Raw genomic sequence first — 27,650 nt, 5'->3', positions numbered from 1 at the left:
CCCGATTTTTTTCATTGTTGATGAGGTTTTGGTATCACATAATAGATACTATTTTTCTCATTACTATCCTGAAATTTGACGCTCCAAGTCGATGTATTTCCGGAGAAATCATGAAACACAGCGGTTTTTACCGGTTACCAGTTGTTCGCATTTTACACGACACGGGAGTTTTGGGTAGTCATAGAATGAAATCGGAATAGATTCGGAAGACTTCACCCCAGTACCAATTCGTCCGCAAAAATACATCAAATAGGCCCCCTGATGTCAAACTATAGATGGCGCTATAATGATATAAAACAAAAACAAAAATAAAGAAATACATAAGAGGCGAAATAAATAAGGAAACATGACCTATATTGTCAAGCATGATACGAGAAATAAGAAAAAAATTATGAGAGCACCACCCCCATTAAAAAATTAGTTAACAAATAAAACAAAGAAAAATCATAAATATGTGAAAATGTGCATCATATAGCTAAAAATAAAGAAATAATTAAGCGAAGTAAATACAGCATGGGCTATCTTGTCAAGAATGATAATGAGCGCAGTGATATGTAATGTTTTTTAAGATTAATCAGTATGAATAGAGGGTATAAAAGTGTATAGGGGCGAGCCGGTTTTCAGTGCCAAGGCGAACACTTCCTGTTTCCACCAGGACATGCGCTCGGCCGTTGTTTCGGGATGCCTGACCAGAATGCAATTCACGCGTACCAGTGTATTGGCTTGCTAATATGCTAATTATTCACATTTATGCTGAAATTGTTATCGTTTTCTCACATAGATTGATAAAGGGGACAATATTTGACATTGTATGTAAGTTTGAAGAGAATCCATATCCTAAACCGATAGGGTTACCCCCCTTTAATACCCAGAAGCAACCGCGATAGCAAAGTAGACTTACCTGTCTTTGGATGTACACACAGAACTGTCTTTGTTTGCAGATATGAAGAGCTTATTTCCAAACCGTGTTAAGTCCACAATATTCACTTTGAAGAAAATCAGGAATTTTCTTTATGGCAATGAAAAAAAGTTCGATTTCTATAAAATTACAGTGAAGTGAAGGTGACATATATAGGACCATAAAACATGTTAAGTTAAAATCTAGAGACCTTTTATTTTTTTTAATGAATTAATTTGTTTTAAAAATAGCATGGACTTAACACGTTTTGACACAAAACGCAATTTCTGGCATGGACTTAACACATTTTGACACAAAACATAGTATCTGTAACACAGAACTAACCATATTTTTCTCAAACTAGTCTTAAAAGATAACAAATTTATTAAAAACATACAAAATGTGATTCTCTCTACTATAAAACACAATTTTGCCACAAAACACCTTGCATCTCGAACCCCCTCCTGCTGCCCATTTTTAACCAAAATCGACGTTTAAAATAGTTCAAAATTCAAAACTTAGTTGAATTGCATTTCTCAGAATTGAATAAACATCATTTCACTGACAATAAGTGATGACCTGAAATATCCACTTGTTTTATCACATTATCACAAATATTTCCCCTCCCCCCATGCTGCCACCCTAATCTCATATTGACAGTTGTAAGTTTTTAAGTCTTTAACTTTAAAAATAATACCTTGAATTAGAATAATAAAGGGGCTGTACAATAATTATGAATAAAATAATAATATCAAAAACTAACTCTACCACTGGTCATCGTCTAACATTAATTCTACCATCACAGCCTCTCCCTCTCCCCCTTCCCACCCTATTCATGTCTTTCGGGAGGTATCTATCAAATATTTCAGAAATCCCATACAAACTAAGCCTACTAATATAAAACAAAAACAACAACAACAACTTTTATGCAGACCAAATTCATGTATACTAGTCTCAGGACCAAACAAGAACTTTGGCGATTAACTATTGGAAGCCCTATGCTGTGCTACTTGCCTACAAGCTGCCCACAAGGGCAGTGTTCGTGGACTTAACACAGTTTGCTACAAAACTGGATTGGACTTAACACGTTTTGGAAAAAATTGATACTTTGCGTGTCAATATTTCGGAACTTGACTAATTTTGGGAAAAAACAAACACATTGCTGGATAGCCCTAGTTACTCACTACCCATTTTCATGAAAATCTCAATTTTGAAGGTGGGTGGACTTAACACGGTTTGGAAATAAGCTCTTCATATACAAACACACCTCACCACAGTACCAGGCGAATACTCGGTCGGCGCCCTCACATGTATTCTCCAACCTGACGCCATCACATTTAGTTTTACATAGGCCCCCCTATACTACTATCCTGAGTAATTCCTGTGAACTATATTTATAAATTCGGGTATTTAAACATAAAATAGACATTAAGTCCTTTGCAAAAATAAAATCATTTTTGTGTTACATACCTTTACTCATGGTCATGATAGTGGTGTATTAATTGCCTTCAATCTTGTTTTATCTGGCGGTCTACTGTTGGATGCCGTTCAATATCATATGAGCACGAAGCATAAGTCAATTTTACCTGGCGGTCTACTGTTGTTCAACATCATATGAGCACGAAGCATAAGTCAATTTTACCTTGAGGATATTTTGCAGGAAGGCGGACAGGAAATCCTCGTAATTTATTCTAGATCAAGTGCATATGAGAAGTACATCGATTTGGTGTATGCTCGTGTCATAAAGCTATTCGTCATAATTAACCTTGATCCAGTTATTAAGAAAACAAACAAGTTCAAAACAATAAATAATCATAAACATCGACACTGCAGTATAGTTATACAACATTTTAAGATGGAAAGGATATAATGAAAGACAGAGATGAAAAGAGACTAGTTCGCGTCTGAAATTCTGACAACTTGACAGAAAATGCTGTACTGCGCAGGTCGGCAACCAATCACGGCGCGCCATTTCCCTGACGTCAGACGCGATTTAGTCTTTTTATCTCTGTCTTTCATTATACCCTGCTGATTTTCACAAGGCAATTCAAAAGAAGAAAACAATTATTGTAAGTTATAACTATTTGTAGGTGTAATGTTTGTTTGTCTGTCTGCCCATGCCTGTTTTTTGGACAAACTATGTGCCTATATCCTATACGGTATACATTTCTGTCTCCCAATAAATGTCAATCAATATCCTGTATTGCTATAACGTAAACTTTCCAGAAGACGGATTTTCATGGTCTTTTAAAGTTCGAGTTCGTCTCATGATATTTTTGTGTGTGTATGTAGTCCTATCCTCTCTCTCCCTCAGTCTTCAAGCATATCTGTTGACATGGTGTTTGGCTCAGCCAAGTAGAAGTTGTGTGTGGTTAATTTGTGTGTATGTGAATTGATTAATAAATAAGCTGCAAAAAAGTGTGAGTTTTTTTTTCTACCTTGAGATATTGAAGTTCACCCTGTCCTGGATCTATTACACTGGGTTCCTGAGAGTACTAAGAAAAGTGTGCCGTTACTATACCCTATATATAACTTCATGTGTAGGAGAATAGAGACGGTCGTGTTTCTCAAGGTGCAACGAGAAATCAAAATCAAGAGAAATCAAGCAGGTCGCGTCTGTTTGTCCTGTCCTGGGTTATGTTACCGCCAAAGCCAGGCTTCAATCAATATTAGCCAGAGGTGTATTGCATGGACAAAACAAGCGAGCTATACTTGGAAATACTTTGGAGTAAGAGGATAGAAATATATAAGTGAGAAAAGCTCGCTATAATGTGTTGTCAGTGGCGTAACCAGTGGGGTGGCCGGGGGGGCAAGCTGCCCCCCCGGACACAAAAAAAAACTGGGAAGAAGAGCAAAAAATTGGGAAGGGGAAAAGGGGGAAGGAGAGAAAAAGAGGAAGAAAAAAGGGGAAGGAGAAGAGAAAAAAAAGGGGAAAAGAGGGAAGAAGAGAAAGGGAAAGAAGAAAAAAAAAAGAGAGGAAAAAGGGAAGGAGAAGAGAAAAGGGAAGGAGAAGAGAAAAGGTAAAGAAAGAGGGAATTTGAAATTTTTACTCTGAAACACTGATTTTTTAGCTTCTAATATGCCAAAAACCAGGAGCTTCAGGGGGCTCTGCCCCCTTGACCCCCGCCGGGCTTTGCCCCTGGACCCCACCAGGGCCCCTACGGCCCACCCCTGGACCCCACCCGTTTAACGCTCCGCGGCAAGCCGCTCGCGACTTTTGGTCAAGAATTGGGAAATTTTTCAATCTTGCCCCCCCCGGAAGGTCAGGTCTGGTTACGCCCCTGTGTGTTGTGCAACTTAAAATTCTTGTGCACAGCTGATCGACATAATAGAAAAAGGAAAATTGACTGCATTTGCATTTAGGCCCAATAGTGGGGGAAGCTAGTTGTAGGTGCAAAAAAATAAAGATGTTTGTAAAAGGTTTTCCTCAAATATTTTTTCAAGAGGAGCCTCTATACGGTTTGGTAACTACAATACTGTCAAATTATGAGAACATGTTTTCAATACAACTCTCCGTATACATGAACGACAGACATCCAGGATTTGAACCTGACACCTTCAGATCACCGGACTGATGCTCTACCAACTGAGGTTCAAATCCTGGATGGTCAGTTAATTGTTTCACTGGCTGTTGCTACCTATCTATAATGACCGAAGGCCGAAAACACCTTTTGCTCACGTTATACTTCAGAATATACAACAAAACACACTGGAAAGTCCTCATTCTATTAAAAACTCGGGTTTTTTTCACATCCGCATTAAGTAACAGGTTTTTTCCCCTACAATGATGCAATGCATTGTGATGGGAATTCATATCTCTCATGAAAAAGTGCTTAAATGTAAATAAAGTACCTGATCAAATTAAATTTTTAAAAACCGCAGTGATATGTGGAGACTTGTGTTAGAAACCATTTTTTATAATTAATTTCCCACATAGTTGAGCTTTCAACTCCAAACACGAAACCTCCAGACAAGAATAATATTCTTAGCAATTATCGAGTGAATAGAAATTAACTGGTACTGAAAATACGTTTAATTTCAACATGTTTGAGCAATGCTTCAAGATGACGAAGAATCCCTGTACATACATAGTATACTTGAAAGGCCGTGTCCAATCAGTAGATTGATGATCAGAATTGATTCAATTTTCAAGTTCAAGGAGAGGTTTAAGGAGTTGCTGCTTTACTGATTTTGTTCAAGCGTTTTGAACCCGTTTCTTGTGCCAACGTTATCAAATTTAAAACAGTTCATCAATAACACAATCATCTCGCTTTTGAATTATCCTTATGCTCCTGATGAGAACACAAAATGATTTTAAAGCAAACCTAAATTATACAGGTTTGGTGCCGTACTGTATTCTGATTTGGCGCCCTCATTTAGTCGTCTGGTAGTTAAATTTTAACTACACGAAAAGTGAAATAGTCTGAAATACTTTCTCTTTCTACAACGCTAAATAGCGGTTTCCAAGCAACCAATGATTTTAGGATCACGCAGGCAAAACGTCCACTCGGGCCACTGTAAAAATATCACACACATTCATGTAATGCTCGATCGCTGAACATTAATGATCATGGCACCAATTAATAAATATGGTGTAAAGAAAAACAAGGCTCACTGATCATATTATATCGTTTCACGTCTTGGTGGCATTACATTTACATTACTGAATATTATTACGGTATAGCAAAACGTACTATTAGTTTATTCTCTTCTACCTGTGATATGAATGAATTAGTCCGGAATGTAGTGTGTTCAGTTAACGCATGCGTAGTGCAATCACTACATTATCATCATCATCATCGTCGTCGTCGTCATCAGCGTTGGCGGAGTTTTAACTACCCGTACTTTTTTATTTCAAACAGTAATCACAATGATCAATGAGTGTGGCTGTGCTGGCATACTGCACCATTTACTGTTACTACCACTATAGTGATGAGAAATATTATTTCATAGGAAAATACTGACACTAATAATGATAATTTCACATCATTGTGCGCTGAAAAAGAACAAAATGTAACTTTTAAGTATCTTAAAGGAATTTATTACAGCAAAACAGCTGTCTGGGTGCAGTTGATATTATTTTTTAACCATTAATAGTAAAACTTGTGTTGCTGTATAATCAGCAGCGCTTGCCAAAGGATTTATATAATGGGATGCACTGTTTTACACTGGAATTTACTAAGGAATTACTAAGTTGGAATATGTGCTATGCACACCATTAAACAAACTTATCGTTTGAAGGTAAGTGTGAATGAAATACATTTGTGAATTTTAGGTTTTGTAATCATAATACCAACAATACCATATAAAAATATCATGATTTGCATAGACACTGAAAGGTTACTCGCATAAAACACCCAAGCGGTAAACATAGCTGGCTGTATCACGTTTGTGCATATAGGGGTGTGTATTGGTGCGTGGGGTGGGGTGGGTTTGTTGGGCGTTGTGACAGAGAGAGAGAGAGGGGGGGGGAAGAAAGGGGGAGAGGGGAAGAGCACGCGTCTGTGTTGGGGTGCGTTCGCATCTTGTGTAAACTAATGTGGTTGCAAAAACCAACGGTAAATCTCAATAGATTACCAAAGTACATCGGACAGATTATTTAACACCAAAATTCTGCGCAAAAGAAAAGTAAGCCCTTTCCCTTTTTGTTTCTATTTGCCATTAACTCAACAATCCTATTTCATCTTTTCAAACCTTTACATCCCCCTATATTGTTTACATCCATATGTTGGGGTGTGTCTAAAAGTTACGAGATAACAATGTGACAAATGCAAAACTTCCCAATTGTTTCGGGTTACATCAAGTCGATAGTACGAGAAGCGTATTTCTGTGTTTCAGATGTGTCTGTGTTCATCTGTATCTGTAATCATTAACACCAGTAAAATGCGCCATAACGGTGTTAATCAACTTTTCAGTTGTGAATTATGCGTCTTATAGGGATTAGACAGCTCTGTATAGTAACGCGAATAATGCCTTTGAATGGATGGGCGTGAAATTGAGGAGTCCTACGTCTGTACCCGTTTGCTTTTGATGTATTTGTATACCATGTATACAGTGGACATCCATTTATAGACCTCTAAAAGTATTTGTTGTTTTATCGGGCATTACTCTCATAGACGTAAACAAAACATTTAATCAACTTAGATACGATCAAGATCATTCGGTTCTGCAAAAATTGATAATGATAAAAGACCACAAACCTCCGAGGCAAATTACAGTGTTTGCATTTTGTTGTTGTTTTCTTGTTTAGAACTGGTGCATACAGTATCAAATATACAAAAAGTAGAGCGTGGTTTCAGAACACACCGCCCAAGGCTATTTTCTTGTCGATTGCTCGTCGGTCTTCTCCCCGCCCAGTACCTTAACCCCGTTGACATTTTACCGCAATCAGCGATTCAATATTGTCAACCTCCCCCTTCATTTTGGGTCAGTTTAGTTATTAACGCTTTATTAAACTTGATTCATGTTTTATTAAACCATCACGGACATACACACACCCGGAGACTGCATTGAGTAAACTGTGATGACATGAAGATATTGATATGAACCAGGAAAGCGCTGAAGTGCAAAACCTTTAACAAAAACGCTTTAAAACAAATTATTTTAGTTTGTTATTTATTTATTATCATTAAGTGCAGAGGCAGGTATACTTAATATTTTAATTAAGGTACACAGCTTGTATTCTATTACAAACAACACTTGCATATTACTTGGAATTCATTAAAGAAGAAGACATAATAGTACGTCATTATCACTGAATACTTTTCTTAGGAGAGTTCAAACTACGCGAGGTACAGGACCCCGACATTCTTATTGATTTGACTGTCTCCCATACGCAAACATCTTTCCTCAAAAGCAAATCCTTTCATTTTGAGAATCCTCCTTAAGACCATGTACACATAGCTTAAGATCACTTCAACCAATTTGAGCACTTCACATTCATTGCATTTGAACTTAGGTATAAAACAAGGATATTGCTTTTCTTCCTTCCTTCCTTCCTTCCTTTCTTTCTTTCTTTCTTTCTTTCTTTCTTTCTTTCTTTCTTTCTTTCTTTCTTTCTTTCTTTCTTTCTTTCTTTCTTTCTTTCTTTCTTTCTTTCTTTCTTTCTTTCTTTCTTTCTTTCTTTCTTTCTTTCTTTCTTTCTTTCTTTCTTTCTTTCTTTCTTTCTTTCTTTCTTTCTTTCTTTCTTTCTTTCTTTCTTTCTTTCTTTCTTTCTTTCTTTCTTTCTTTCTTTCTCTCTTTCTTTCCTTCCTTTTCAATCTTTCTCTTACTTTGTTACCTTCTTTCTTCCTCCACTTTTCACACCCTGTACATTTTACAGATTCTTCTTCTGTTTAATATGTACTTGTACTGTTTTAAATCACAGTAATGTATTCGGTTAAAATCGAAGACATTGCAACTCCGGTAATAACTCTCAAATAATTTTCAATAAAATTCTGCAGTGCTTTAATTTGTGTATCAAACTTTCATTTTGGACAATTTGATACAAAATATAAGGCTCATTACAAGTCAAAATGTAGTCGTTAAGATCACCATCTAGTCACCATGCCGAGTTAACTTTATACTGTGTGCATAGAGGCAACGGCTCCGTGTTTCATAATCACATCCGAGTTATGCCAAGAACTCCCCTTCCCTTTCTTTCATCGATAGATTACACCGCGCTGTCCTAGATATTAAGAAAAGGGGTTAAGGTGTGAACGAAGTTTAGCAGCTCAACAAAGATATTTGAGATACTTGGGTGTAACGAAGCCGAGGTAGGCGACAAAACACCCGGAAATCTGGACGAGTATAAAATGTACTGCGAACTCATCCCATCATGTTTATACGCGAGGTGTTGAGCGATTGAAACATTATTGCACAAACCGTTACCGCTTATAAAATGATCAATTTTGGTGTTGGTGTTTTTGAAAAACATAACATAAAAACCTTCTTATGTATTTGAACGCGTCCATTGGCCTGGTAAAGCATATACTGTTTATGACAAAAATGTGTACGGCATTAAGTTTAATGTAGAAATAGCACACGCTGTTTAATTTAATTTAAACAATTATTGTGGATACCTATTGCAAACAAAAATATAGAAGATTAAGTTTTGTTGCGAACGGAGCACAAGACATATTTGACCAATCAGCCTGCCTGAACATCTTGTAGTACGTAGATGGTAATCATGTGTAAATTGTGCGCAACTGCTATCTTATATACAGGGTTGGAGTAAAAGGTTAGGGTTAGGATTATACCGTATCGTGTTTCAGTAGCGGCTAAGAAACTGTTCTGCTATTACTGCTAATTGTTTTTTGTTTGTCAAATCGATATTAATTTTTGCATACTAAAAAAAGTAAACATTCACTTCAATACACTTGCTTGAGAATCTTGACATCAATCTTTATTACTTCACTTTTGTTATATATAGATGGTTGCTACAAATTGTTGCAAACCTCATGTGCGAGCGGCCAGCGTTGATAGTTTGATTAATAACAAGTCATGTATGTTGTAAGCAGGCGCGATTCCATTAGCCAAAACCAACACTACACACCCCACCCTAAGCATCCTCCTTGATACCCCCACTCACACCTGCAATAAGAATAATAAATTCTTGCTTCTAACTTGACATATACATGAAAGACGGTGTTAAACCGTTACCAGGAAAGTGTACGTTACTATCGGGTTATGTTTATTACTTAAGTGGTATAGTGCTATCAAATTTCACATCTACTCACACATATACTCCACATCCCCACAATCGGCCCACACACTGACACCCTATATCCTCCTCCACCATGCACCCACATACATCTCAAATCTGAAATCATACACAACCCCACCCGTACCCACATTTCCATATGGATACTCTTATTGCACTGCTCTATAAAATGTATATACTCAAAATACAAATGTCTACATTTTAACCGCATATCTTAGTATCTTGCGGGACATAGCAGGACATTAAGGCATCAATACCAACGTTATTTGAATGTGAATCAAACACAGCAAATTTCACCAGCTAACAAGCGTCCTGGTTTTCATTTCTCGTATCACTCCACTAATTCCAGGCATAAAAATGCAGTAAACTTTCCTATGGAATATTATTCTACAAACCGTGACTGTCCTAGATTATGTAGAAGAGTGTCTAGGTGTTTTAGATTTGCGAATTTCAGCGGAATACTGCTCTAGCTGTCGGTAATTTAATCGAGCTTTACCGTAGAGAGAGAAAATGCCGGTAAACCAACTTTCACGACTGGCTGCACGCTTTTTGACTACGCTCCTAACCTCACAGTTATGTAGAGATAGCGCTATGTGATAGGTGGTGGAGCCGTAAATTACATATAGCAAAGATCAAGATAGAGATGAGGAAAAGTATGAGAATAGAAAGAGAGAGTGTAAGGAAAAGATTGAGAATCTTGTTAGCTATCACTATGAACCACAATGGCCTCATCTCAATGGCATAGTTCATTAACCTCAAGTAAACAATCATGGTGCAAATTTGACGTCAAGTTGCAGAGTACGAGTTTTAATAACCCCCATTTTCAAAGGTTATTCAATGAATGTACAAATGTATTGGGGTTAAAGAACTGCACTCTGATATATGAGCATGTTGTGGATCCTAGTGTATGATGCAGACAGAAACGAGACGAGAGACGAGACATATACATATAAAGAGAAAAAGACGGAGAGAGCCGAAAGAAGGTCAGAGTACATGCATGGGCAGACGAAGAGAGTCTTTCAAGGTCATATAAGAGAAGAAGTGGAAGATGACACGATGATGAAGAAGCAGAAGGAGAAAAGGAAAAGGAGAAAGAACAACAAGAAGACGGAGATATAGGAAATAGAGAGACAGCGAACATAAGAGGATGGAGAACGAAATGTCCTGGAAAAGATTATATGATGAAACAGAAGAAGGAGAAAGACGAAGAAAATGAAGAGAAGAAGATAACAAAGAAAAACAATAACAAGAATACCAACAAGACGAGAGAAAGAGCTCGGTTCCTGTAGCCACAGTCACAGCTCGGTTCCTGTAGCCTCAGTCACCGTCTTCCCAATTTGGAGAATATCAGTACAGTCTGAGCAACTTCGGACTAAGAGGGAGAGAAAGAACAAGAAAAGATCATAGATTAGGCTACAATAGAAAAGATTAACACACACGGAAAGACATACAGTGTTGGATCTTCTGATTTATTCCAACTAACATGCCGTATCACTACAACATAAACTTCACAGATTCCTTCATTGCATTATGTAGACAATCGGTTTGTTTTTGCAATAAACATAGCATACAATTTATGATTGAAAATAGCACGTCATTGTGAAGTGAACTTCAAGGTAACCCATAATTGAGCGTTGGTTTGGACTAATGGAATCGCGCCTGCTTACAACATACATGACTTGTTATTAATCAAACTATCAACGCTGGCCGCTCGCACATGAGGTTTGCAACAATTTGTAGCAACCATCTATAACAAAAGTGAAGTAATAAAAATTGATGTCAACATTCTAAAGCTAAGTGTATAACGATTGGTGTTTATTAAAAATGCATTTTAGAGGAGTAACTGTTATATTCAAATTTTATAGGCATTTACATTGTCGAGTTTATTAAAGCAAATTGAACGCCAGTCACAGAACCTTTTATACGATATGGTTTGCAAGATGGCGATACGGGCAACTCTAGTATGTTTTTTTGTTTTGTTTTGTATTTGTTTTTGTCAGTAGCGTATACAGCCCTTTTTAAACGGGTGCGCACCCCCGGATATTAAAAAAAGAGAAGTGAATTTGGAGAAAAAGAGAACAGAAACGCCTGTGCATGTGATTTTGACGAAATTAATCTCATATTTGAGCATTTCAGCTTTTAAAAAAGCAAATTTAGGCACGCTTTGCGCGAATTTGTTCCATTTTAAGCTTCAATATATTATATTTATACGTTTCTTAGCTCACAAAGAAATTCGCGCCACCGGTTGCTGAAGTTCTGTATACGCGCCTGTTTGTGGTTGACATTCTCCATCTCATTTTTATTCAGTAACTTTAGTCAATTCTATTTAAAAATACAGACCGTCAATTTATACTCAAGATGAATCTTCAGCTCTGTAAGGTGGACCGGCCAAAATATTTGCTTATATAGATATCAATTATACCACATGAGTTGACAAGGTAATGATACATTTGTATATTTACTTATAAATTCGGAGTCATCTTAGCGTGATGTTTAACCTTACGTAAAATCAGGTCGCGGAGTCAGTCGAGTCACGCTCACTGCTCAATCCTAGGATTTTGTGTTGTCGAACAAAAATAGCAAACTCTTTGCTTTTCAGGAAATATATTTTGGACATCAACATGCATTTGTATTACAGTTTTGAAAATCTTACCAAACTCAATTTTGTATCAGAATAGGTGTTTCATCATTTCTTACATCTTTTCATTTGCAAGATTTATTCAAGCATGAGACATTCTGTCCCCCACCCATTCATTCCCTTTTTTTTAAAAATGCGAAAGTCTGACAATATGGTGGTAAGGCCACATCACTGCATATATTTTGTGAGAAAATCGCACATGAATATTACTTGCATTACATTAAATCCGACAACAAACTACACAAAAACTAGCAGTATTTACCTACATGGCTCAATATTATTACGTCTGATAGTGTGGTAAGTACAAGAATGAAAATTATATAAATACAGGCCAATCTCCGGGGCCAATCTTATGAACATTATTATATCATGTTACTGCGAGTACTCCCAATTGAGACTTTTTTCCATATCAGTCTTTATTAAAGTGGAATTTGGTTTCAAAGTATAGATCAAACCAACCTTAGAAGTAAATATATAGTAAACGCTATTTCTTCAAAAGGAATCGGTATAGCATAATACCTACCTAGACAAGCGATTTGTTGGAATAAACGAGCATTCAAAATATTACCAAACAAGATATTTACACAATATAGCATTGAAAAAAATGCAGGCAATATGACAAATTAAAAAAAATACACAACGCGTTTAATCTTGGTCCAAAGGCAATCATTCTTGAGTAAGGTCTAAATATTTGTGGTCAGAATTATAACATGTAACACAGATTTGAGAATAAAGTGGTGATGGTATAATACTATAGGAGGAGATGTTTCATAGCATCGCGTTTATGATTGAAAAAAATCAGTGCATGTATCTGGGCGGATTCGTACTTTGCAATCTTCACTCTAAATACTCAATACTCAACATTGAGTTCTATATTGTTGCTCTGTTCCCTTTTTACTCACCATTGAGTATTTGCATGAGTGTTTGTAATACGAACACGACGCTTTAACCAACTGAGCCACAGATGCGAGAAGATTGAAATCTATCATGTCTATGTATAAGGTTTTCATTATTCCAGTAGTATTTTCTGGGTTTTCATTGAGTCCAGTAATGTGTTTTGGGTTTTCATTACTGCAGTAGTATAATACCTGCATGGGGTTTCATTATTCCAGTAGCGTTTTCTGGGTTTTTATTATTCCAGTAGTGTTTCCTGTGTTTTCATTCAGTCCAGTAGTGTGTTCTGGGTTTTCATTACTGCAGTAGTATAATACCTGGGGTTTCATTATTCCAGTAGCGTTTTCTGTGCTTTTATTATTCCAGTAGTGTTTCCTGTGTTTTCATTCAGTCCAGTAGTGTGTTCTGGGTTTTCATTACTGCAGCTGCAGTAGTATAATACCTGGGCTTTTATTATTCCAGAAGCGTTTTCTGGGCTTTTATTATTCCAGTAGTGTTTCCTGTGTTTTCATTCAGTCCAGTATAGTGTGTTCTGGGTTTTCATTTCTGCAGTAGTATACTACCTGGGGTTTCATTATTCCAGTAGCGTTTTCTGGGCTTTTACTATTCGGCCCGTTTCACAAAGCCTTAAGATTGATCTTACGATTGATTTACCAAACGTAATCCCCTATTAAATCAATAGTAAGATCGATCGTAAGTCTTTGTGAAATGGGCCCTAGTAGTGTTTCCTGTGTTTTCATTCAGTCTAGTAGTGTGTTCTGGGTTTTCATTACTGCAGTAGTATACTACCTGGGGTTTCATTATTCCAGTAGCGTTTTCTGTGCTTTTATTATTCCAGTAGTGTTTCCTGTGTTTTCATTCAGTCCAGTAGTGTGTTCTGGGTTTTCATTACTGCAGTAGTATAATACCTGGGGTTTCATTATTCCAGTAGCGTTTTCTGGGCTTTTATTATTCCAGTAGTGTTTCCTGTGTTTTCATTCAGTCCAGTAGTGTGTTCTGGGTTTTCATTACTGCAGTAGTATAATACCTGGGGTTTCATTATTCCAGTAGCGTTTTCTGGGCTTTTATTATTCCAGCAGTGTTTCCTGTGTTTTCATTCAGTCTAGTAGTGTGTTCTGGGCTTTCATTAATGTAGTAGTATATAATTTCTTATGTGTTCCACATTTTCTGTGTTAACATTTTTACAGTAGTGTTTTTTGGGTTCTATTATTGCTGATATATTTTGGGGTTGTGATGCTGTAACGTTTTCTGGGGTTTCATTCAATCTATTTTGTCATCATTGACAATCTTGTTTTCTGAGTTTTCATTATTCCAGTAGTGTTTTCTGGATTTTCATTATTCCAGTAGTGTTTTCTGGATTTTCATTATTCCAGTAGTGTTTTCTGGATTTTCATTATTCCAGTAGTGTTTTCTTAGTTTTCATTATAGTGTTTTCTGGGTTTTCGTAACTGTACGCTTTGACAGGAAAATGATTATCTATTCTCTGCGTTTATTTTGATCATATATCATTTTGTATACATATAGATCTGTCTGCAAATGTATGATAACTTGCATGGCATATAGGTTTGTTTATGTACTGGATCAAGGATGAGAAGTAGACCATTATCAGACACAAACTTCCTTTTTATCTACCCTGGCTGGTTCCAGCTTTTCATTTCATGCTTATAATTCATTATGACTGTGTCAATGTTTTATGCATGGAAGTACGAGAGACTCTAGTACTACCATGATTTATGTAAGGCGTTTTATAAAGTACCGGTACCTTCATGGTTTATGCATGTTTTAAACAGCTCAAACTAAATATGTTATATATTAAGTAACCTTAATTTAGCGGTATGTATAGCTGAGATTGAAATGAAAACAATTATTTATTTGAATACTGACAAATCAATTTGTGATTTTAGAACAATATGTCCATTAGAATATCAAAAGAAACTAATTTAACGGCCACTTGAACATTTTGCTTTAATTTCCCGTAATCATCTTTAATAGATAGTTTTAATCGTCACCATGACAACAAATGTATCAAACTAAGAGCCCGTAAAATATTGTTAAATGAACTATGGTGGCATTACAACGGTTTTGATACGACATGCTGTCATAGCTAAATAGATTGTATTGATTATGTAAGATATTTATAGCACCGTAGGCTTTTGTATTCCTTTCATTAAAACAATCTCAGTAGTATGTTGAAAAGTAAGTAATTCATACAATCCGGTCATTAAATTCGTAGTTCAGCACAATGTTAAAGTTTTGCGCATCTTGGACTGCACTGCAATATGATCATGTGCGTCTTACCTGAGACAGGTACCGGCATTCCAATTGTTAGTCCAGCAAACATAAAAAGTGTTTTTAAAACGTTATAAATGTGTTTTGGTTTTGCTCAAAACGTTTTAATGACATTTAAATGCCCAGTTATAAAAAGAAAAGGTCTTACATGTTGTCAAAATTATTGGGAAACATTTTTGCAAAATATTTCGTCAACCCTATATTATGTTACAATGCTTTGCAGCATTTTTTCAATAATTTAAATGTTTTTAAACTTCTTTACCCTTTCTCATTTATATAAGCCGACATTTACACATTTTCTGAAAACGTTTTGTGTTTGCTGGGAGATTTTACACTGAAAGATACGATATGTTGTACGCTAGGCCTAATAAGTTTGTTTGAACAAAATATGTGAGGTGAGCAAATGTTAATGATCATTAAAGTTAAAAATTGTAAGACGTCAAATTATCAAATTAACCCGTTAAATCTGGGCTCAATTAAATGGTTATGTCTCCCGATATAAGCGACGACTTTTTTGCGTGTAACGCCTCTTTTATCACAGCTTTACATTTTATATGAGGAATGAAAACGTGCTCATTATTATTAATATTGGCCATGTTGGCGCCACATTTTACAGCATATCTTGCAGTTGATTAGATCATTGTCACGTTATGCACAAAATGTTTTCGCTATTAACTTAATTTGGGAACTATAGTGCACCATTGCGACTGAGATTCCTACAAAAATACAAAAAAGTCTGTTTTGATCATTTCAGAAGGAGAAAAACAGAAATAATACATCATCGTGACATTAACCAGAATTATACGTCATTAATAGAAACAGTGTTAGTCAATAGAAACAGTATAAACCAAATAGAAACAGTATTAACCAAATAGAAACGATATTAACCAAATTTGAATTTAACTACATGGGCAATTTCTGTGGATAAACAGTTCCAACAGGTCGTTTTATCTTAATAGAATGACAATAAAGGCACATTTTTAATAAATGCCTCATAATTTTCATCCCTTCGTATATACATTTAAATGGATGACTTGTTTCTAAGAATTATTTGAAACTAATGACACGTTATGAATGATTGAAATGTTCTCCCATTTTATTAAAGTAGAATTTCTATGTATGATATATTAATGAGTCATATTATCATATATAATTGACGCGTGTTTCGTTTGTATCACAACCAACAACAGTAATTGCAATATCTGATAACAAGAAAGTGGGCGAACGCAGTTGCGGCAACACGGGGGATGCGATGCAATATGCCCTCCAATATGGTTATATTTCTAACCCTAACCATAAAACCGTATGATAATCTTAAAACCTTGGGCCGGACCTCTTGCAAAATATAGCTTTAAGAGTTGAGACGCAATTATTATGTGGCTTGTCACTCTTAAATTAGGAGATTTTACTGCAAATGATATGGCTACCAAGTTAACAAACCACGTAATAATAGTCATGCTTTTTTCAGCTGTAAAGTCAAGTACGTGCAATTTTTTTTTTCATTTTGAGCTTTGGACTTTCAATAAATATTCAGACTGACCTTAAAGTGGTTGTACAATATTCGGAAAACCTAAAACTGTAATGTAAGCATAATAAAATGAGTATCAAATCTGTTCATCTGGCCTTTTTTGATAGCAACACTATTGCGTCTCACCCAAGACGCATCATCAGGCTGACTGATCAGGCACTGAACTATTGACATATGCCACAGTTGATGGTATGACGTACCATTAACTGTGTCACAGGCCAATAGTTCAGTGCCTGATCAGTCAGCCTGATGATGAGTCTTGGATGAGACGCGATACTGTCGCTATCAAAAATAGTAAGTTTAGATGAACAGATTTACTATTAATTTTATTTTGTTTATCTACCTGGATGATTGAGAATATCACTAAAACTATAAGTGAAATCTTCATTTTCATATTTTCTTACATATCTTATTGGACTTTTTCATAAACGAATGAAGCATTATTTACTTGCTGTATTGATCCACGAGGTTGTAATTCATATCGGCAATGGGCTTTTGTATTGTGACTATGCCAAAACATTGGCTATTTGTCCTACTGTAATTACAAATTTATTAACTCAGCATCCAGTGCTAGTTAGCGTAAGCTTATGATCTTTGAAAAGCCATAGAAGAACTAAAAGTCGCTGATAATTAGTATTTTGTAACACTACAAATAGAGGTAATATCCAAGATAAGCTCTGCTCCACCCATGGGTTGTTGAAAGAGTTTATATAAGACCTCACGAAGACGACCTGTTTCCACGAAATACGTTTAGTTAGCTTTGGTGGGATTACCATTGTATATCATTGCAACGTGTAAGAAAACTATTGAAGTATCACTTCCTTAACCAAATATGTGCGCAAGTCGTATACAGATGATACTATTTCATTTACGATAGCAATATACAGGGTGGCTCAAAAAAATGCTTATCTTTTATTGTAGATGTGGTTTAAATTTTCCAATTACCAATGAAACAAGTGTGGGAGTTCTATTCCATATGTAATTTGTTTCATATTAGCTATTATATGAGGTTAACTGTAGACGCTGTGTTATATATCACACCAACAACAAAATTAAAACATAGATAAAACTTTTTCTTTCACCCTCTAAAAAGGGTCTTATATTGAAATAATGAGATTGGCACGTGACTGTCTTTTGATGCAGATTTCAAATGTCATATCTACGTAATATTGATGTAGAATATAGGTTTCAATTAAGTTTTGTGTTTCCAAAATAAACATTAGATCCAGGCTAATGGAAGAGCTTCATTAGAGACCGTGAGAAGGCTTTTGAATGTAAACAGAGCAGACTTAATCGCTTCATTGTGTTTTGTATGGTATCAGTGTATCATGGTAATAATATGATCAGCGGCTTCCTTAGGGAACGAGATTTAAGTTTACCTTGCCTTACCTTACCTTGGATGCTTACAGGGCGATATGTCTCTTCGCCCTCATCATACGAGTCATCATCCTCCTCCACCACATCTGGTGACCAGGAGACCTGCTGGCCTAGGGACAGTGAATTCGTTCTAGTAGGCTTGGAGAGTGAAATGGTAGTTAGACATACGGACATTACCCGTCGCACAACATGGCAAATGAGATCATCCGTTGTTGAGACACTTCTTCAAGAATTATATTTGTTACGTTCAGTCTGCCCCCGATCTTCTCATTCCCATGTTCCTTATTTTGTCCATTTGTCCGAAGACGTCTATCTCATATACTTCAAACTTTTAATCTTTCTACTTCTTACTTCAAAATCGGTGATTAGTTGTTTGGTTATCAAAAACTTCCTTCACCCAATGGAATTTGGGGAGCTGTTAGGTTGCACCGGGTTCGGCTGCACAATGCTTAGTAAGCGATATGATTGTGATGATTCATCATGGCAGCGAAATTACAGCGCTTTGAATCCTCCAAAATCTGGTAAAAAGGCGCTATATAAAAACCGAAATTTATTTTAATTTTATTTATTTACTTCAAACTTGCTCATTTACGCAATGTCCAAGATTCGGCTCCATGTGGCAATAGGAGAAGATGGACTCTGTAGAATCTCACTTTGAGTGACCTTGAAATGTTTTGGTTCGACCAAATGTTGGTTTTTAGTACTCAACTGTTCCTTATTTTTCTTTATTTACAATTGCCAGAATTTTACATACATACATCGAATTGAGTAAAAACATACCTATAGCTTTAATTTACCATTTGCCTTAAGTTTAAAATAGCATTTCAGACCAGAGTGACTTTTAAAGATAGCTATAGGCTATACTGACACCAAATATTATTGATCTATTTTTGTGAATACGTCCCATCTCTATGCGTTACCCGTCCACATCAAGGTCCACATACGTTCACTGCATTACAGTGCTTTCAGGCGTGGTAAATCGAGCAATATGATTCTAATTTTAGATTTCGCATTCGAATTCTTACATCGCATGGATACTAACTAGCTAGTCAGCTAGTCTTCTTCTAATAATATACCTTTGGTGCTACAACCGTTTTGAAGCTACAATACATTAAGGCTTTTTTCTATGATTATGAAACACCTTTTACTAGATATTTATGTGGTTCTCATTTTAAGTTCGTAATGTAACTTCGATCATTTCATGATAAGAAAGAAAGTCACATTACAACTGAAGGAGGAACATATTATTTGGTGAGAAAATATGTGCTCTTCAACTGACTATACACATTAATAATTTACGTAAGTGGCCTCAGAGATTTTTGAAAGGCGCTAATCGTCTACAGCTTTTTAATGAACTTGATCAAAATCTATCGTTGCAGTCAGAATCCTACCATGCATTATTTCCGTTTTCTGGGTTATTCAAGTTGAAATTCATACTCCACTATTGAAGACATGACCTTAATCTATTACAAAGGGAGTGTGAATTTCAAACGGTAATACCTAAATGAGTGACTCCATTTGAAATCTACACCCCCTGTTGATAAGATTAAGGTCATGTCTTCCATAGGGGGTGTATGGATTTCAACCGTAACAGCCAATTACACTTGCCGGTTTCAATTTTTGGAAGCTTTGTCACCAATCCTAAAATGTTACAATAATTGTCAGCTTTGACAGTACATTTTTATATGTCAGGCGACGTCAGAAATATCGAAATTATGCGTTAAGTAGGTTATGGACCTTCACCCTTCACAATATGATTGACACGCTTGCTCAAGTCACACGATATTAAAAAGACACCGCTTTTTAATATATTTGCAAAAGGCGCTAAATCATGAGTTCGTTAATATTACTACAGATCTATATTGTAGTATTGACTCGTGCTGCATAATACATACGTAGATCGTTGAACTATTTTTGACTATCTGTGATTGCTGCAATGCAAGTCACGAAGTCAAGCACCGTCCTGCTGCCCATTTTTAGTTATGGACCAATATCATAGATTGATCATAAAACATCATCATAAAAGTACACAGCTTTCCTTCCCCGTATGACGCAATATATAATCGTGTTACTGTTATGTTCACTTTGAATTTTAATATTGAGTAGAGTAAGCAAGTCGTACTTTTAACATTTTCATGTCTTTCATATCTTTGAAGGTTTATGTTTCGGTGAACCATTTCTCCATAGTACATAACATTTTAAATGTCTTTAATATTTACCTACATAAGGGAATATGTCTATACACACATAAAGCTGCATAACGTGGATTCATATCGATAAATTAAGCAGTTGTATAGACCCGATATTTCAATGGTGTACGCCACAAAACGGTGGAGAGACATTGCGTCAATGAGATTAGAGATGAAATGTTTTGGTACGACCAGATGTTGGTTTTTAGTACTCAACTGTTCCTCATATTTACTTTATTCAAGATTGTCAGAATCTTATATTATTATCATAAACATAATAGAATTACAGACGCAAAATAAACATCAAATTGAGTAAAAACATACCTATAGCTTTAATTTTTGCCATTTGCCTTAACTTTAAAATAGCATTTCAGACCAGAGTGACTTTTAAAGATAGCTATAGGCTATACTGACACAAAATATTATTGATTTACTTTTGTGAATACGTCCCATCTCTATGCGTTACCCGTCCACATCAAGGTCCACATACGTTCACTGTATTACAGTGATTTCAGGCGTGGTAAATCGAGCAATATGATTCTAATTTTAGATTTCGCACTCGAATTCTTACATCGCATGGATACTAACTAGCTTGCCAGCTATAGTCTTCTTCTATGCCTTCGGTGCTACAACCGTTTTGAATTTGCAATACATTATGGTTTTTTTCTATGATTAGGAAAAGAAATCCGGAAATCTTCGATTTTATGTGATTCCAATTCCCTTTCCATAATGTGACATCAATCATTTCATGATAAAGGAAACAAGGCACATTACAACTTAAGGTGGAACATCATAATAATGTGGGAAAATCTGTGCGCTTCAATTGAGTATACACATGAATAATTTACGTAAGTGGCCTCAGAGATTTTTGGAAGGCGCTAATCGTCTACATCTTTTTAATGAACTTGATACAAATCTATCGTTGCAGTCATGATAGACATGATAGACAGTCCTACCTTGCATTATTTCCGTTTTTACAGTAATTGGGTTATTCAATCCATGAAATCCATACACCCCCAATGGAAGACATAACATTAATCTTTAACAAAGGGAGTGTGAATTTCAAACGGGGATACCTAAATGAGTGATTCCATTTGAAATATACACCCCTGTGGGGAAGATATTGATTAAGGTCATGTCTTCCATAGGGAGTGTATGGATTTTAACAGTTCATTACACTTGCCGATTTCAATTTTGAAAAGTTCTGTCACCGATCCTAAAATGTTACAATAATTGTCAGATTTAACAATGGTATACATTTTAATATCTTGAATATTATGTCAGGCGACGTCAGAAATATCGAAATTATACGTTAAGTAGGTTATAGACCTTCACCCTTCACAATATGATTGACCACGCTTGCTCAAGTCACACGATATTAAAAAGACACCGCTTTTTAATCTATTTGCAAAAGGCGCTAAATCATCAGTTCGTTATTACCACAGATCTATATTGTAGTATTGACTCGTCCTGCATAATACATACGTAGATCGTTAAACTATTTTTGACGATCTGTGATTGCTGCAATGCAAGTCACGAAGTCAAGCACCGTCCTGCTGGCCATTTTTAGTTATAAGCCAATACCAACGATTGATTATAAAACATATCATAAAAGTGAATGAATAGATTCGTCAGGTTTGAAGATAAATAAATATATATATCATAAAAGTACACAGCTTTTTTTCCCCGTATGACGCAATATAATCGTGTTACGTTCACTTTGAATTTTAATATTTGAGTAAGCAAGTCGTACTTTTAACATTTTCATATCTTTTCATATCTTTGAAGGTTTATGTTTCGGTGAACCATTTCTCCATAGTACAAAACATTTTAAATGTCTTTATTTACCTACATATATATGCCTATGCACACATAAAGCTGCATAACATGGAGTCATATCGATGAATTAAGCAGTTGTATAGACCCGATATTTCAATGAAGTACGTCACAAAAACGGTGAAGAGACATTGGGCTATTCCATTTAAAATCCATCTACCCTTGCTGAAGATTTAGGAAATAACTTCTACAGAGGGAGTAGGAACTTCAAATGGAATGAACACATTAGGCAGCTCCATTTGAAACGTGCCCTCCTCTTTGGAAGATTCAGGTTGAATCTTTCTTAGAGGGTGCATGAAATTCAAATGGAGCTGTTTAAGGTGCTCATTCCATTTGAAATTCATACTCCTTCTGTGGAAGATATTTCCTAAATCTTCCACATGGGGAGTGTTGATTTTAAATGGAATAGCACATTGCGTCAATGAGGTTACAGATGAAAAGCAGATCCTTTGATTTATTCTGATTCAATATAAGATGCAATGAGTAAATTCAATCGTGATACTGGTAATGTGTTTCCCTCGGTCACCATGCCAATTGCTAATAACATGTGAGGACAGCACAGAGAAATGCTTGCTCTTATACACTATCCACAAGAAAACACTACTTGTGGTAATTGCAGAGCAGCTTTAGAATGAAATATATTGGAATCTTGGAAGTACTTGAAAATGCAGCATTATTAGATTTTTTTTATTTGCAAAAACATTGTGATGGACGGGTCAACTGAACTAGGAAATTCTGTCGAACTATAAAAATGTTCTATAATTTTCTATAATAACCACATTATCAAAAACAATAGGGGTAAATCAACAACAACAACATCAGCAACAACAATACTATATATATTTCAATTAATTCTTGGCCCTGGAGAAAGAATCGGCACGATCATCTGCTAATATAGCTTTGCGACAAATATGTGGACGTATCCAGAAGATTATAGGCCCTACCTTTTACAACGCTGTCCAGAAAATGGTACTTTTACACACTGCGTACACGCAGTACACGCAGTACACTGCATGAACGTCATAGGTACGTTCAAACAGGGCTAATAATAAATTACTTGAAATATCTATAGTATTAACATAACCTTGACTTTTATTTGAAACACTTATACATTTTGTATTCAATACTACACGCGTAATTCTCAAAGAATAGATGGAAACACGTTTTATATGTGCCCCTATTCAAAAATTATTACAAAAGATCAAACTCTTTTAAAGTCAAACACACAAAGAACAAAGGTGCTTCGTGACACTACAATCCTGCATCAATTAACCGGTTTTTTAATTTCGCGCACAGGCTAGTTAAATTTTGATATTATTTTAACATTAAGAGCAGTCCAAATCGAGTTTTAAATTCCCTTGTGAGCAATATTGCACGAATTGAAAAGACCAAGATCATTATCTAAATACATTCAATGTCTCACTATGTAGTGGAAAAGGTCTCTGTCACTTTAATATATGTCCCTTACCGTATGCAGCAGTTTTATGTTTTACACAATTAATGCCTGTTTTATTTGTTTTGCTTAAAAACTGTTCAAGTTAACAAAGATAAATCATTCATATAGGTCTAGTATTAGAATTTGCAACTGAAGTATTGATTGGCTTTGTCAATACCGCTGTTTTTCTAGTTTTTGCCAAATATTTGATTTCAAAAATACCTAATGTCAATTTTATAACTTATCCTTCACATTTAGGCGATTTCAAATAATTTTGGTGATTCTTATGGCAAGGTCTCTGCCACGGGGTTTGGAATTTTAAAAAAACGCGTTAGAATTAGGAGTGATTCAGACTTGGGTGTAAACGTTCAGGCTATTAAAACAACATTTTGTCTATCATGCATACATTCACGTATAGCTGTATGGATGAATTCAAAGTACATTAAATACGATAGAGCAATTAAATATCTGGTATATATTGGGATAAACATTTCTGGTATGAATTCATTTTCCCTTTTGGGATTAAGAACGTCTTTGGTTGTACCGTCTTTGCTTTGATGCTGTTGAAAGTGTGTATTGTATTGATAAAATAACAGCAAACTGCCTATCCGAATGCTGCAGAATTGTTGTCATGTCTGATGCCATTGTACCGTATGTTATTGCTGCCTTGAATGTGTTATCATAAATCTCAATGACTTGTTATTGTTGTTATCACAGCTGCTGCTGTAGTTGTTGTTGATAGTGCTTTCTCTGCTGGCTGATGTTCTTGTAGCTGTTGTATCTGTAGCTGATTGTCTAATTGATGCTACTTGATTGTTTTCCTCACAACTCAACCAAAGCTAAACTTCAGCCTTTCATCTCGTAAACTATAAGTTATTGATTACCTGAACTTTCATTGTTTGATTAATACACTCCCCAAACTGGTTCCAGCACATTTTCATGTATGCTTCAACTGGACGAATCACATATAAAAGGAGCAAAGGCGGACCACTAAAAATGCTTTACCCAGTGAGTTCGATGTCTGTTTTACCGGTAATTTTAAAGCCATGCTTTGAAAATCGAAACAAAATCAAACAATCAAAAAGCAATCAATTAAAAAAACGAACGAACAGGGGGAACGAATTAAACACAAAAAGAAACCGTAATCTCGCATTAACGTTAATTAAATTTAACTTGTGATAAACTCGAGTACAAGACCATGTACATCCAATACCCGGAAAGCGTACTTTGCAAATTGCATGCAAAGCTTATTCCAGTAGGTCTACTTGGGTAGTACAAGTACAAGACCATGGGGATCCGGCCTATGGTAAACAGACATTATCAGTTCGCAGAAATACACGTATTACTAAATTTGGATGCGAATTTAAGTTAGTTCATCTAACGCAATTCATACACCTGCATAATTAGGTATGAAGATAGCAATATTATGGTCAGTGCTATCTACTGAAGATAGCAATATTATAATCAGCGCTATCTACTGAAGATAGCAATATTATGATCAGCGCTATCTACTGAAGATAGCAATATTATGGTCAGTGCTATCTACTGAAGATAGCAATATTATGATCAGCGCTATCTACTGAAGATAGTAATATTATGGTCGATGCTATCTACTGAAGATAGCAATATAATGATCAGTGCTATCTACTGAAGATAGCAATATTATGGTCATGCTTTAATATCGTAAGTCAATTAATCTTATATCTGCATCATATAGGTGTACTGCTCTTACAAAATGAAAAAAGTGTATACTGTTTTATCTAATGTTACTCGATTTCGATTTGCAACCCAATCCAGAGCAATAAATCATTATGTTGCAATATTAACCATTACTACACTAAACACTAACAATAAGTATGTATAATAACATAATGTTTCACAACTTATCTTGAGTTATTATAAGTGAGATCTTATTTCATACAAAACTGTATATTCCAATGTATATTCCTTCAGGTATTTGAATTGCGTTACTCGTACAGATAGGTACGCGTCTAGGTTTAGCTCAGTATATTTAAAGATAGCTCTAAGCCTGTAGTTTGAAAAAGATTTGAGCTTGAACGGTTAAAGGGTTGACTATAGTTGTGCACTAGCGAAGGAGGCATATAGATTTGAAAGTATCTTTACGTAATGGGCTGGCATTGCAAAAGGCAACAGCTTATGGTATCACTGATCCAATTACCCCTTACTCAATGCTGTTAGTGATATAGCAGACACTATGGACCACAATGGCCTCATCCCAATGGCATAGTTCAATATTCTCAATTTACAATCATAGTGCAAAATTTGACCTCAAGTTTCAGAGTATGAGTTTTTGTACCCACAGTTTCGAAGGTCTTTCAATGAATGGGAAAATGTATTGGGGTTAAAGAACTGTGCCTTGATAGATGAGCATGATCCTCATGTGAGAGAGAAGGAAACTACTAACGGAAATGGAAATACTCCAGTAGAAATATATAGGAAAATAGTAGCGATAAAAAACAGTTATGCAACTACGTCTATATCTCTTAAGAGGGGAGTATAGAATTAACTCAATGTCTATCATCAATCTATCTATCAGTGACAATAAACTATACGGGCCCACCGCGGGAGATGACATTTTTTCGCCCGGCTGTTCCGGAGAAAGAAATTGAATTCGATTGATAATATATAATACCTTTCCAAATCTTTAATCATATTTTGTATAATAAGAATCATAGTGTCTTCTTAATAAAATGTTACTCTTTAAATCCAGCGATAACGCATGTGATATCTTTGGTTCCATCAAAATTTGCTCGTTTTCAATCTTGTTAAAATGGTATTCATCAATTACAATGGATCTAGATAGTTTTTAATTCTCTCCTTTAATGGATGTCAATCCTAATCAATGCAGACGCACTGTAAACGTGAACGACTGGTCATAACCCACATTTGCTAGGAGTAGAAGAAGAAGAAAACGGTTTTGCTGGTGTGAAGAAATGTTTGAAATAACAACGAGCGATGGTTTAAATTTGATGGAATGAAGGCTTGGGTGTTTGTTATGTACAACGTCACGCTGGCAAAAACGATGGTGATTATACTGCAAAGATTGCGCATTTGAACGCAGTACGAATCACTTGGTAACTTAGTTGAATTGTGGGTTACACCGTACCGGTTCGCCAGATACATCTTAAGAACTACTATAAATTACAAACACAATACCTGTAAATTTAGCAACAAAGAGACAACGTATTTTCTTCTTTTCATTTTGTTGGTGAGATTATGTCACTTGTAGGAAGGTCATCATTGAGATTAATGAATGAACAGTGAACAATATTTCAAATTACACTAAATAATAATTGAGCGCATATTACCTCCAATTATTAATAATAATTATGTATCGTTCAATTATTACAAACATGCATGTTTCGCATTACAAATTATTCATGCTAATCATGCTAATGTTCTGTTCTGGTCGGTTTAACCGATAGATATTATGCCGCCTATAAGTATTAAAAACGTTTCTTTTTTTCATATCTGATTTCCTCGTTCTCATCGCAGGCTGCATTACGCTCGTAAAATAATTTTGGTACACATTTGGTGTTTATTGAAAATGCCTCTTCTTCCAAATGCAGCATTTAATCCACTTGAAATGACCACGATAATATTTATAGCTTATATCTTTTTATTACATTACTCTACTATAAATTGAGTGGCTCTAATGCTGAAATTTGATATGACAGTTTTGTAGAAACATGATGGGTACCAATCATTTTGATACAGCCTGTATTTTGTTTTAAGTCAAGCTAATATGACATTTAGTAGTCTCAGAGTTGCTCTTGTAAAAATATTATGGCTGAAAATGTCATGGATGACTGATAGTGTTCCCATTTTAATGCACAAAGAGTGG

The 27,650-nt window shown here is 35.6% G+C and overlaps 1 protein-coding gene across 1 annotated transcript in view; it reads left to right on the top strand.

Annotated features, from left to right (window-relative positions):
- The first annotated feature begins 5,749 nt into the window (after positions 1–5,749).
- The window catches only part of LOC140153082 (muscarinic acetylcholine receptor M1-like), a 34,109-nt gene continuing 12,208 nt past the window's right edge, over positions 5,750–27,650 (top strand). The window contains exon 1 of the mRNA XM_072175700.1: positions 5,750–6,139. The gene's annotated coding sequence lies outside the window, so the exon portion shown is untranslated. The remainder of the gene's footprint in view (positions 6,140–27,650) is intronic.

This window comes from Amphiura filiformis, chromosome 5 (assembly GCF_039555335.1).
Source record: "Amphiura filiformis chromosome 5, Afil_fr2py, whole genome shotgun sequence".
Classification (NCBI taxonomy): Eukaryota; Metazoa; Echinodermata; class Ophiuroidea; order Amphilepidida; family Amphiuridae; genus Amphiura; species Amphiura filiformis.
This window is presented reverse-complemented; position numbering and strand designations above follow the sequence as displayed.